Below are 12,592 nucleotides of genomic sequence, written 5' to 3'. Positions count from 1 at the left end.
CCCCCTCCGCTCTATCCTCAGACTGAGAGAACATGAGAGACGGGGAGGATGAGTAGAAGAAGGCCTCAGAAGTCCTTGGCTAATGAGAATCACACCGTGCTGGACGGTAGTGGGGTTTTTAATGCATCCATGGTACATTTGCCTGCACCAGGAAGAGCTAAGGGAATTGGGGCCTGCTGGGAATTGTAGTCAGTGCTTGCCTGCATTTTCCTGGGCCGACCTGGGGGACAGGCAGATGCCTCATGTCCAGACGCACGTCTGACGCTCCTCTGATGGCTCTCTCACTCTTGGTGGAGCTGGTCGTGATTTGCATCTTTAAGCAGCTCCTCTTTTTCTTTCTTTCTCTCTGTCCCTGTTTTTCTCTCACACTCTTCTCTCTCCCCCACCATCCTGTTTGTCATTCCACTCACAACCCCAGGGTTGTGCTGCCGCTCCTGTTGTCAAGACAACAAGCTCCCAAGCAGTACCTGTGTGTGTGTGTGTGTGTGTGTGTGTGTGTGTGTGTGTGTGTGTGTGTGTGTGTGTGTGTGTGTGTGTGTGTGTGTGTGTGTGTGTGTGTGTGTGTGTGTGTGTGTGTTTCTATGAGTCTGTGTATGTGGGCACAGGAGATAAACGGGGTGGTTGGAGAAGTGAATAAGTGTAGGAGAAATCAGTCTTAATGCGCACATTGTTGTGCTATGACAGATGTCAAAACAGTCGATGTGCTGTTTTAATTAATTTGTGTTTACAGAGGATAACGATCAAGTCCTAAAATGTGTTTGTGAAATGAATATTAATACTATTCTCAGTGCTTGGTATTTCCATCCAGCTGGGGGCTGTCTCTGCAGTAGCATGGCTTATTTTCTCTCTCTGAGCCTATGTCACTTAAGAAAGAATAATTATCCTAAAGTCATTAGCCATCTCTGAGACATCAGCAGCAGTGTGGTTATTCTAATGATCTTTTTATTCATACAGTCATTTTTTTTTACTTCTGTTTACTCTGTGGTTCCCAAACTTTTCGTGGCAGTTTGACAACAAGACAAATTATAATTATTATATTTTTTTTAATTATTAGAAGAAAAAATAAACCAGATGTCCATCGTTTTTTCCTTAACATTCTTTCTACATTTGAACATTTTTAATTTAATTTCATCAAGCAAGTTAAAATTAAATATTTTATCAGTTAAACATTTTTCATTTTATTTTATTATACTCCTCAGAATGTTGTAAAAAAGTTCCATTTATTTGAATGGGCCAGCCCAATGTTCTGAGGTCAGATATTTCTCTATAATGACCACTGCCGTTGGTAATGGGCTTTGTGCTCCTAATTCACATCTTATTCATATCATTCCACAATTAGTTCATTGTAATTTCAACTCAGCAAGTAAAACGATTCTACGCAAAACACTACGTGTATTTGTGTGAAGAATATTTTTTTCTCAGCAGAAGTCACAAAATGGTAACAAAATCAATGTAAAAGAGATATTTTGGCGGAATATCTTTTATTGTGTTGCCAATAAACCGTATAATACCCTCTGCGTGTCAGGGTATGGATTTATTTTCCCATACTGACCAGAGTACGTTATCCCTTACTTAGTTGATCAGAACTGTTGTTTAAAACAGATCAAATCTCTCCGGACCTTTGTATTTTCAATTATCATTCCTTTCATTGGATCGGTCTGTGTTGGGTGCATGTCTGTTGTATTAATAATTAGGCTATCTATCCCCTCTAACAAGCTAAACGGTAGTCCCTGACCATATTATATAAGTACTAGTATGCTTGTATGTTGGAAGAGCTCTGACATAAACTTAATTTACTTAAATTGACCAGTATTTAGTTGCTCTCCTTACATTTTTTTTTTACCCTAAACCCGCACCCTCCTAGCTGTAACTCCAGGCCTCCCTGGGAACTCCCGGCCCACACTCTTGGAACCACTGGGTTAACTGCTTTGATTCCTCTGAAGATTAAAGTACAATAGGAGACATTTGAAATGCGTGAATTCTTGTGCAATTATCTGAAAATGTCGACTTGACATATTCGTCATTTATGTGCATTTGCAAAGTGTGAGATCTAATGTGTGTTTTTGTGTGTGTGTTTGTGTCAGTGTGTGTGTGTCTGTATGCGCACTTGTCTGTACGTGCGTTTGTCTGTACGTGTGTGTGTACACGCATCTGCATTTTCATTTAATTGCTGTCGTCATGCCCGCTGATTCTAAAGGCAGCCCTCAGCTTTGTGTAGGGCCCTTAATTGAAGTCATTACCCATGCAACTCACCGGCTTTGAGTGTTCAATTGTTCAGTGGGCTTAATTATGAGCGTGAGGAGAAAGCGTTACTCAACCTTCTAATAGAGCAGCTCAGAAGCCTTTAGATCCACAATGGCAGAACAGCCACATCAATTACTCTCTTTTTCTGCCTGTTTGCGCTCGCAATCGCCAAGCATCATGTACAAAAGGCGTGTTTAAAGACATTCCGTATGCACACAGATTTACTCACACATACACACACACACACTAACAGAAATCATGTAGTGGTGAATGCTAATTACAGTTAAATGTAATCATTGGCATCTTCCATCACGTGAGTCAGTGAAATTAACGATTCAGATTACATTTAGAATACAGCTTCAGAAGTCAAATGATGGATATTTTACGTTTATTTAACAAGACATATCGATTATCCTTTTGTTAAAACTGTTTGGCAGGGTACTGGTAATGCTGTTTTCTTCCACTTGCGTATGCTAGTTTAATTGATTGAGATTAATGAATCATACGAGACAAAACTATGAGAGATTTTATGGTTGGTGTGATGCCTAAATTAAAGCTTTTAATAAACTCAGGAGTGTTTCTGTGTGACTTTGACTCCAATCATAAAGTCTGAGTATGGGGCCCCTGACCCCCACCCAAGCAAACCTTTGTGGAAAGTGAAGGAACTGCTAAAAATGTGTAATTATATACAGCATATTAATTGTAATAATTAAGAATGTGTGTGTGTGTGTGTGGACACTTTATACAGAATAATCTAAGAAGATATTTTGGAAGGCAAGTCACTGTCATCTTCATATTGGCATAACCTGATCCGACTTTCATTAGTAGGCCTTTCTGTGGAGACATGTGCCTACTTCGCATGCATTAAAGGCACCCAGTGCAACTTTATTAACATTTAATTTCTAGTCTTTTTTACACGTAGTAAGTTTCAATAACTCCATACCATTACATATCGACATTCAAGGAGCAAAAACACTGCTCTTTCCTCTGAAGACATTCGTTGTGTGGTGAAAACTGATAGAAAATCGTAAACAACAACAATCGCCGGTGGGGAGAGGCCATTTTTCCATTGACTGGAATCCTGCTTTATTTATTGGTGGCACCAATAAATAAAGAAAATGGCGGCGATTGTTGTTGTTATCGATTTTCTATCAGTTCTCACCACACAACGACGTCTCATCTTTGCTCCTTGAATGTCGATATGTAATGGTATGGAGTTATTGAAACTTACTATGTGTAAAAAAGACTAGAAATTGAATGTTTATTTTTAAGCCTCGAAAGTTGCACTGGGTGCCTTTAAGAAATGTCTTCAGAGGAAAGAGCAGTGTTGTATTTGGCCTGCTAGCTTTTTTTAATTTCTATTGTTTTGGAGAAAACAATGCCAGCACTGTGCACATCCACCAATGGCAGGGTACCCGCGAGGTCTTAAAAACTTGAAAAAGTCTTAAATTTAGTATTCATAATTTAAGGCCTTGAAAAGGTATTATATTTTGTCAACAGGTCTTAAATTTTCGTCAACAGGTCTTAAATTTCGTTCATCAAGTTCACATTTGTTTATTGTTCGTTGTGACAACGAATCTTAGTACACCCAAACGTCGCATCCAAAATACCAGGCAACCTGGCTCTGAACTGGCTGAGAAGCTGACACGATATAAAGGATAAAACTAGCTAACATTAGCTATTCACTAGCTGCGCTAGCTAGCTAGACAGTTATCTAGGACACTGCCCTGTCAGGGACAGGGTAATGCTAGTTAATAAGCTTCTGCTATCACAGGCAACAGTGGAGCGGGGCTTTTTGGGTGAATAAAAGAAATTGAAACGTCTAACATTAAAGAACACACTGTTGTACAGGGATGCAACAACAGTTTCTGCGACTCCCTACTGTTCTCACTACGTGTTTAGCATTACATCGCATAACTATGTTTCTGGATAACAGCTGTTGCAATTTCCACGAGAGGAACATTTGAATGATGTCAAAGTAAAAGTCCAATACTAAACGGTGTTTGTTTCCATAACAACAATACAAGTAATATACATTTGCTGACCTGAATAAGCAGAGGCCAGAACAGCCTATTTTGCTACATTTTTGTAGTCGAGGTAATCTTTTATTTGGCATGTTGGTGAGGTTATTTAGAGGACCATTTCTCAATGGATTTGTTATTTAATGAATGTTTGTTTATTAATAACTTATTTTTAACAAATAACTCAATTATTATTACAAAGAGGGAAATTCGCAACTCTATCACAACTTCCACTTGCTCCCGCAATTTAATTGCAACAAACACCTAAAAAACACTGCAACTTTTATGGAAAAGCTCCCGCTATAATAAGTTGGCTGAACTCATCAAAACTGGATGAACAGATTACTGCCAAAAGCGCAGAGCTCCAAAGGCTGTAGGATCTCTTGTATTACAACCGCACACAGGTTCAACCACAGACGTATCCAGACACGCATGCACACACACACACACACACACACACACACACATGTACACAAACACACACTCACACGTCCACCTCTCACAGTTATTGTTTTAAATGGTTCTGTCTTATGATTACATTTTTTTATTTTATTCATATGCATATCAGGAAAGGTGCGATGTTGGTCTTAAATTTCATTTAAAGTGGTCTTGAAAAGGTCTTAAAAAGTCTTAAATTTGAGATGAAAAATCCTGGGGGTACCCTGAATGGGCTTATTTGTGATCTTTATAAACTTCTTCTAATCCAGAGCCTTGGCTACACCTTAGGTTATGCTAAAAATGTGTACACTGTCAGATCTGAACCATGTTACATACAAAGTGAATACTGCCGTTTATGCATTAAAAACAGGTTATTGATAACAGATGACTGTGTAGGAAACTAGACGTAACGCAAAGCGTTACAAAATATGACCGCCGAACTGTTCAGTAGGTTTTGGCACAGAATGAGTCATGGTTGTCAGTGTGTCTGTGTGTTTTTATGTGTTTTGTGTGTGTAAATTGGTTTGTGTTTCATTTTTATGTATTAAAGGAATTATTTGTGATAGATTTTGATGATTTGGTAATGTAATGTTTTGTGTACTACTTTTTTGTGGATTGTTTTGGTATATTTTTCTTTTGCAATGTAGTTTGTTAAAACAGGTCACATAAAGAGGTGTGGAAACAAAGTGAAGTTTCCAACCACCAACAGGTGGCGCTATAGGTGATATCAGTCAGGCATATGTACGCGTTCGGGCCAGCGTCCACCCTAAGACATTTTCTCTGGATCAAACAATGTACGTAAGAGTTATAAGAGACTTTGTGTTTTGTGGCAAGCAATGGCAACCCCGCAAACAGGGAACGTCCCCAGGACGTTAACAGGACATTGGCAAGGTCCCCAATCGTCCCCAATTGGTCCCCGCCACGACGTTCGCTAGAGGACGTTACCAAAATGTTTTTGACGTTTGTAGCTGTCTACGTTTGGTCCTTCTGTGACGTTCGCATGAGTCTTAAATCGGACTTTTAGGGAACATTATAATTTGGTCTCTCAGCACACGTCCCCAGGACATCCTTCAAAAACGTCCCTGTTACCTTTACCTGTGGTCCTCGTGCGTGACGTTCGCATGAGCCTTAAAACGGACTTTTAGGGAACCTTATTATTTGGTCTGTCAGCACATGTCCCCAGGACGTTCTTTAAAAACGTCCCCGTAACCTTTACCTGCAGGTCCTCTGCGTGACATTCGCATGAGCCTTAAAACGGACTATTAGGGAACCTTATAATTTGGTCTGTTAGCACAAGTCCCCAGGACGTCCTTTAAAAACGTCCCCATAACCTTTACCTACAGGTCCTCTGCGGGACGTTCGCATGAGCCTTAAAACGGACTTTTAGGGAATGTTCTTATTTGGTCTCTCAGCATACGTCCCCAGGACGTCCTTCAAAAACGTCCCCATTACCTTTACCTGTGGTCCACTGCGGGACGTTCGCATGAGCCTTAAAACAGACATTTAGGGAACGATCTTATTTGGTCTCTCCGCATACTTCCCCAGGACGTCCTTTAAAAACGTCCCCGTAACCTTTACCTGCAGGTCCTCTGCGGGACGTTCGCATTCAGTCCTTCCAAAACGTCCCCTTGACGTCCTCTGATGGTCCTCTCTGAGGTTCCGCTAGAGAATTTTTTTTTTCATTTGCCCGACATTTTAATGATAAGCCGGGAAAATATCTATTTCTGCTCCTATTGAAGAAAACTGACGGCCTGCGTAGCTTAAATTATAACATAATCAGGTAGTTTAGAAAGCAACATGTTTATTTTCCTTAGTTTACAATGGGAAACAAAAACATTCATGTCTGATGAGCGTCAATAAGTGTCCTTTAATCGCAACCTGCTGTGGCATTAAAATGAGCGCTGCAACATGGTCATTGCTCTGTTCAATGAGAGAAGAGATTCTTAAATTATACGACCCTCTTGTGAATCCTTTGCGTCGCCTTTTCGCAGTGCTAACAGAACATTTTACTGTGACTTTAAATTACCTCGCACCTTAGCCAAGAGAACTTGTCACTCCATAACGACAGAAACGACATTTCGGCTTTTTTCTCTGGTGAAGCTGTTCGAACATCTAGGGCTTCAGGTAGGCTATTCAGTGTTTGGAAAGTTCACTTTCTACATGAACTTAGTTCAGTTCATTGTCCATAATTCAAAATTTTGAACTAAGTTCACAGCTCCAATTTTCAATATGCTGCGAGTGGGAGCTATAATTTTTCCAAATCTCTGACTCTCGGCTCGAACTTCGGGCGCTCACGCACAGGCATAGACAGTAGGCTATAATACAATTCAGACTCAACACTACAGGTATTACAGGTTCATCCTCGTCAAAAGGTTAACCCTCATCAGTTGTGTTTGGCCTCTGAAAAAAAGCTTTTAAGGCTAGTCTGCTTGGCCATGATGCAGATCCAGATTGTGTTTGCGAGACGGGATTTTTAAGAATTTCCAATCAGACAATTTGACCGGTAAGCTCTAGCCTACGTTCTGTTGCAGCATCTTTTAAGGCCTGCGGAAAGCTCAATGTTAAAGCTAGACACTTGATATACCTTAATGTATGCATTGTATTGGAATCATGCAGACATTACATTTATAGCACAGATCAGTAGAGAATCATTCATATTTATTTTATTTCATCATTCTTAGTTTGGCTAGGTATTCTGCCTCCCTGCCCGCACGTCCGTGACCTGCCATGGATGTAAAAAAGGAATCATTAAGGAAAACCCTGACTGAGATCGCTACAATATGCTTTTCCTCAAACCCTCGGAAAAAAATGACTAAGTTTGTTGGCTGTCTCACACTGTGATAAACTTGTTAAAGTGACACAATAGTAATCAGACAGTGTTAGTACAGTAGGTAGCGATGTGGTTTAGTAATAGGAAGGTTTACGGTTCAATTCCCATGTCTGTAATCAAGTTTGTAAGCGTGTGTGTCTGTGTGTGTGTCTATGCGTATCATATGAAATGTGTAATATAAATTAACTTGAACTTGTGTGTGTGTGCGCCCTTTAAGCAAATTGACGGCTCTGCGATCTATTATTATTTTATTTTATTCATTTAGCTCAGCAAAAACGGTCGTGCCTGCTACGTCCGCGGCGCGACCTTGAATAACGTCCCCAGGACGTCTAAAACACGTTTCCCAGATGTCACCACAATGCCCTCAGGACGTTCTTGCAACTTCCTGCAGAACGTCCCCAGGACTTATAGAAACACGTTCCCCAGACGTAACCACAATGCCCTCGGGAGGTGCTTGCAACGTCCTGCATAGCGTCCCCAGGACCTATATAAAACGTTTCCCAGTTGTCACCGCAACGTCCTCGGGACGGTCTTGGAACGTCGTGCAAAAAGTCCTTGAGTTGTCAAGGGAACCATACACATTTACGTTTTTAGAACGTTCAGAGAGACCATTACAGGACGTCGAGGGGACGTAATTTTGCTTACAGGGAAGTTGGCAAAGTTTGAGGTTCTGCCACGCCCACACCTTCCGACTAATGAGAAAATCCAATATAACTTTTAGTCGCCCATGGCTGAAAAGTAGCCTGATCACATTTCAAGGCGTTACCATTAATTTTGTCGGAGGAGTTCGATCAGATGCGAAGTGTGCAAACGCCGTCAAAACGCATCTTCCACTCAAAATGGCTGACTTCCTGTGGACCTGCCACCATGGCGTCAAGAGACTTTTTGGTGCGTCCAAGCATGATGAAGACGTGTACCGAATTCCGTCAAGCTACGCCAAAATAATCCCAATGCGCAGGGTTTTTTACAATGTTCTAGGGGGCGCTACAGAGCCATTTTGCTCCATCCATGGACAAAAACTCTACAGAAGATGGACAGTTTCAAGCTTGATGTCCCTGGCAAATTTGGTAATTTTTCGAGCACTTTGACATATATGCGATTGAGTTATAAGACACTTTGTGTTTTGTGGCAAGCACTAACAAGTTGGCAAAGTTTGAGGGTCTGCCACGCCCACACCTCCCGACTATTGAGAAAATCCAATGTAACTTTTAGTCGCCCATGGCTGAAGAGTAGCCGGACCACATTTCAAGGCGTTACCATTAAAGCTGTCGGAGGAGTTCGATCAGATGCGAGGTGTGCAAACGCCGTCTAAACGCATCTTCCACTCAAAATGGCTGACTTCCTGTGGACCTGCCACCATGGCGTCAAGAGACTTTTTGGTGCGTCCAAGCATGATGAAGACGTGTACCGAATTCCGTCAAGCCAAAATAATCCCAATGCGCAGGGTTTTTTGCAATGTTCTAGGGGGCGCTACAGAGCCATTTTGCTCCATCCATGGACAAAAACTCTACCGAAGATGGACAGTTTCAAGCTTGATGTCCCTGGCAAATTTGGTAATTTTTCGAGCACTTTGACATATATGCGATTGAGTTATAAGACACTTTGTGTTTTGTGGCAAGCACTAACAAGTTGGCAAAGTTTGAGGGTCTGCCACGCCCACACCTCTCGACTATTGAGAAAATCCAATGTAACTTTTAGTCGCCCATGGCTGAAGAGTAGCCGGACCACATTTCAAGGCGTTACCATTAAAGCTGTCGGAGGAGTTCGATCAGATGCGAGGTGTGCAAACGCTGTCAAAACGCATCTTCCACTCAAAATGGCCGCCTTCCTGTGGACCTGCCACCATGGCGTCGAGAGACATTTTGGTGCGTCCAAGCATGATGTAGACGTGTACCGAATTCCGTCAAGCTACGCCAAAATAACCCCAATGCGCAGGGTTTTTTGCAATGTTCCAGGGGGCGCTACAGAGCCATTTTGCTTCATCCATGGACAAAAACCCTACCGAAGATGGACGGTTACATGCTTGATGTCCCTGGCAAATTTGGTAATTTTCCGAGCACTTTGTCATATATTTGATTAAAACACCTAATTTTTGCTTTTTAATTTTTATCTAGGTCTTTATCTTATCTGGTTATCTTTATCTTATCTGGTTATGGTATGGGTTGACATGGCCCCTTGACACAAACATACAAGAACAATTTGGCCCTCCAAGGCCCTACGGTTCTCGGGATATTCGAAGAAAACTGTGTCGCGCCACCTACAGGCCAGTTGGTGTACAACCATATAAATCAATTTATTGCATGCCCCCCCGGGAACGGAATTCCACGAAACTTAACGTGCAGTCAGAAGGTGTCATAATGATCCCACACCTCCGATTTCGTGCAGTTCTGACCTTGTCAACTTACAATTAAAATGTTTTACAACACTCCATTTTTGCTTTTTCATTTGTAACTAGGTGGCGCTATACATGAAATAAGTGGTAGTGGAATGGTTGACGTGGCCTCTTAAGACCAACATACAAAGAAAATGTGGTCCTCCTAAGCCCTACGGTTTTCGATTTATTCACAGAAAACTGAATCGCCCCACCCTCTCTAAAACGGGTCCAGTCCGGCGGGGGTGCTACGGATCAGAAAGAAAATCAGTGGTTCCACGCTCATCTAGTGTGGCTACATGCCCACCAAATTCCGTGCACCTCGGTGTTTCAGTGTCTCGGGAATCGTTGACAGAAAATCGTCAAACAGAAGAAAAAAAAACTGAAAAAAAACTCTGACTAAACCTATATGACCGCCGTTCTGCGCTTGCGCGCGGCGGTCATAATAACTGCAGCAGCCAGAACGTTAATACAAACTCCTTACAAAGCTCCTAGCAAGCTAAACAGTAGGCCCATATACATGTGTCAATGTGATCTGATCAGTTTATCGTATCATATTCGCGTGTAGGTGTGAACATTTTTAAGGGAATTGGCTCTTGTCGTTACGTGTCTACATGTGCAAAATGTGATCCGTTTACATTGCCTCGGGCATGCGCAAAGACCACAGAGATGTGCTCCCACCTGGTTTGTTTACTAACAACATCAACGTGGATCCGCATCGTGCACAGGCAGTGTAGTGGCTTAAAGTTCCCTTCTTTCTATCAGCATATAGTTCCTAATATTTTCTTTGAATAACCACTCTCAGATGGAAAGAAAACGAGTCTACGCGTGGATGTGTTTCAACAACGGTAGAAAACTGTGTTTGCCCCGTCTTTTACTGAACTCATAATTATATGACAGTGGTATTCGTTACAGTTGAGACATGGGTACAGTTGATACACCCGAAATAACTTGCATGCGCAGCAATCCTGAGACGTGATTTTTAGTTTGCACATGAATACTAACGTCTTCTTTGATCCCAGGAAATTTGAGCACATAACCCATCTCCCTTACGGAGATATTGGCGAAAGTTGTTTTACCTACTTCATTGCAAACGTGTCTAGTTTTTGTGCAGTAGTGAATAGAGTCTCAGTCTACTACACCATACATAGCATATCATGTTTGTAGAAAATGATTAAGGTGCAACAAATGCCAATAAGCATATTTAAATTAAATGATTCACATTGCAAGTAAAATGGTGCGGCTGGAGCAGATACAGGGAGGGACAACGGTGACGCAGTTTGGATGTAGCGACAAACATTTATGTGCTGTAACAAACAGTGTTAACCAGTATGTGAGTAACGTGGGTTTTATTAAAACATAGCGTGTGTAATGTGTAGCTATTTCATTCCGTTTATTAACCTTTCCGGCTGTCTGTATTTACTAGCCAGCAGCAGACGTAAAGGAAAGGGAATTAACCCCGAAGTTAAAAACATGTAATCTACTTGGCAGCGGAGCATTTTACTCCCCCGCAATCTCTCTACAAACTTCCATATAGACGCGGGATCAGCAGAGAAAAATCTACTTTCCTTTTGGGAGAAACCAGGCCAGTCGTTCCCACGACTACAGCACCTTGCAAAACGAATTCTATGCGTCATCAACAGCTAAGAAAGAAGGTAAGAGAAATAGTCGGAAAACTTTGATTTGCAAGGGAAGCAGGCAAGTGTTGGAGTTGTTACAGTATATAGCCTACAATGTGGTGAAATTTCGGAATTAATAGGCTCGAGTTGGCGTTTCCTTAATATGCTTTCTTTCATTTTGCAAAAAACAGTAGGCTATATTTCCATATTAAAATGGTGTACCAAATTGCGCTTTATTACAATGATAAAAAATGGTAGGCCTACTAGCCTATTGGATCAGTCTCCTTTCATGAACAGGCAAGAACTTTCCAGCCTCCTGTCACCGCCTCCCCCATGGCACATCGGCCTGATTTGACACGCACTTTTCTGAGCTGAACGATCGGTGTAAACCACCTCTCTCGAAAGGCTCAGACATCGGCGGAAAAACGATCAGATCACATCTAGGCCAGTGCTACATGAGGCAATTGTAACGTATCGCGAGTTTCTATCGGAACAGACGCATTGTGATCGGATCACATTGACACATGTATAAGGGGCTAGTGTGTACTTGTATACCCGTATACAGTGTATTATTAATGGAAAATCTCAGGATTTTTCAACCTGGGACCTTTTTGGGTCCAAACATTTAACCATGGATAATTAATGACGAGGACAATTCAGTCCAGTATTGACTAAGATCGCTGCAACCAGCAACTGAAAAGAAGCTTTACAATGGAATCCAATAGAGTAAGCCAGCACATCAAAGTGTTTTCGCCACTGACAGGCTTGTCAATGTTTTTTTTAAGACAACATAGAGAGTATCCCTAGAAATACACGTTTAGTCAATGTTTTAGCTTTCTCTTCTTCTGATCTGTGACGTAGCACCGTATTTAGTGCCTGTAGTCGATTGGCCTACCGTGTGGTGCTGGAGTGTGCACTCAAAGGAGAGGTAATAACGTAATCAGCTGTCGTCAGAGGCCCCCCTTCCAGATCGGGGGCCCCAGGCTATTGCCTGCTTTTGCCTTCCCTGTCGTGACGCCCCTGACTAAACTCCATTGTTGTCTGTTAGTGATTTGCAAGCAGGGTGTTC

This window comes from Sprattus sprattus (genome assembly GCF_963457725.1).
Source record: "Sprattus sprattus genome assembly, chromosome: 1".
Classification (NCBI taxonomy): Eukaryota; Metazoa; Chordata; class Actinopteri; order Clupeiformes; family Clupeidae; genus Sprattus; species Sprattus sprattus.
Note: the sequence above shows the minus strand (reverse complement) of the source record.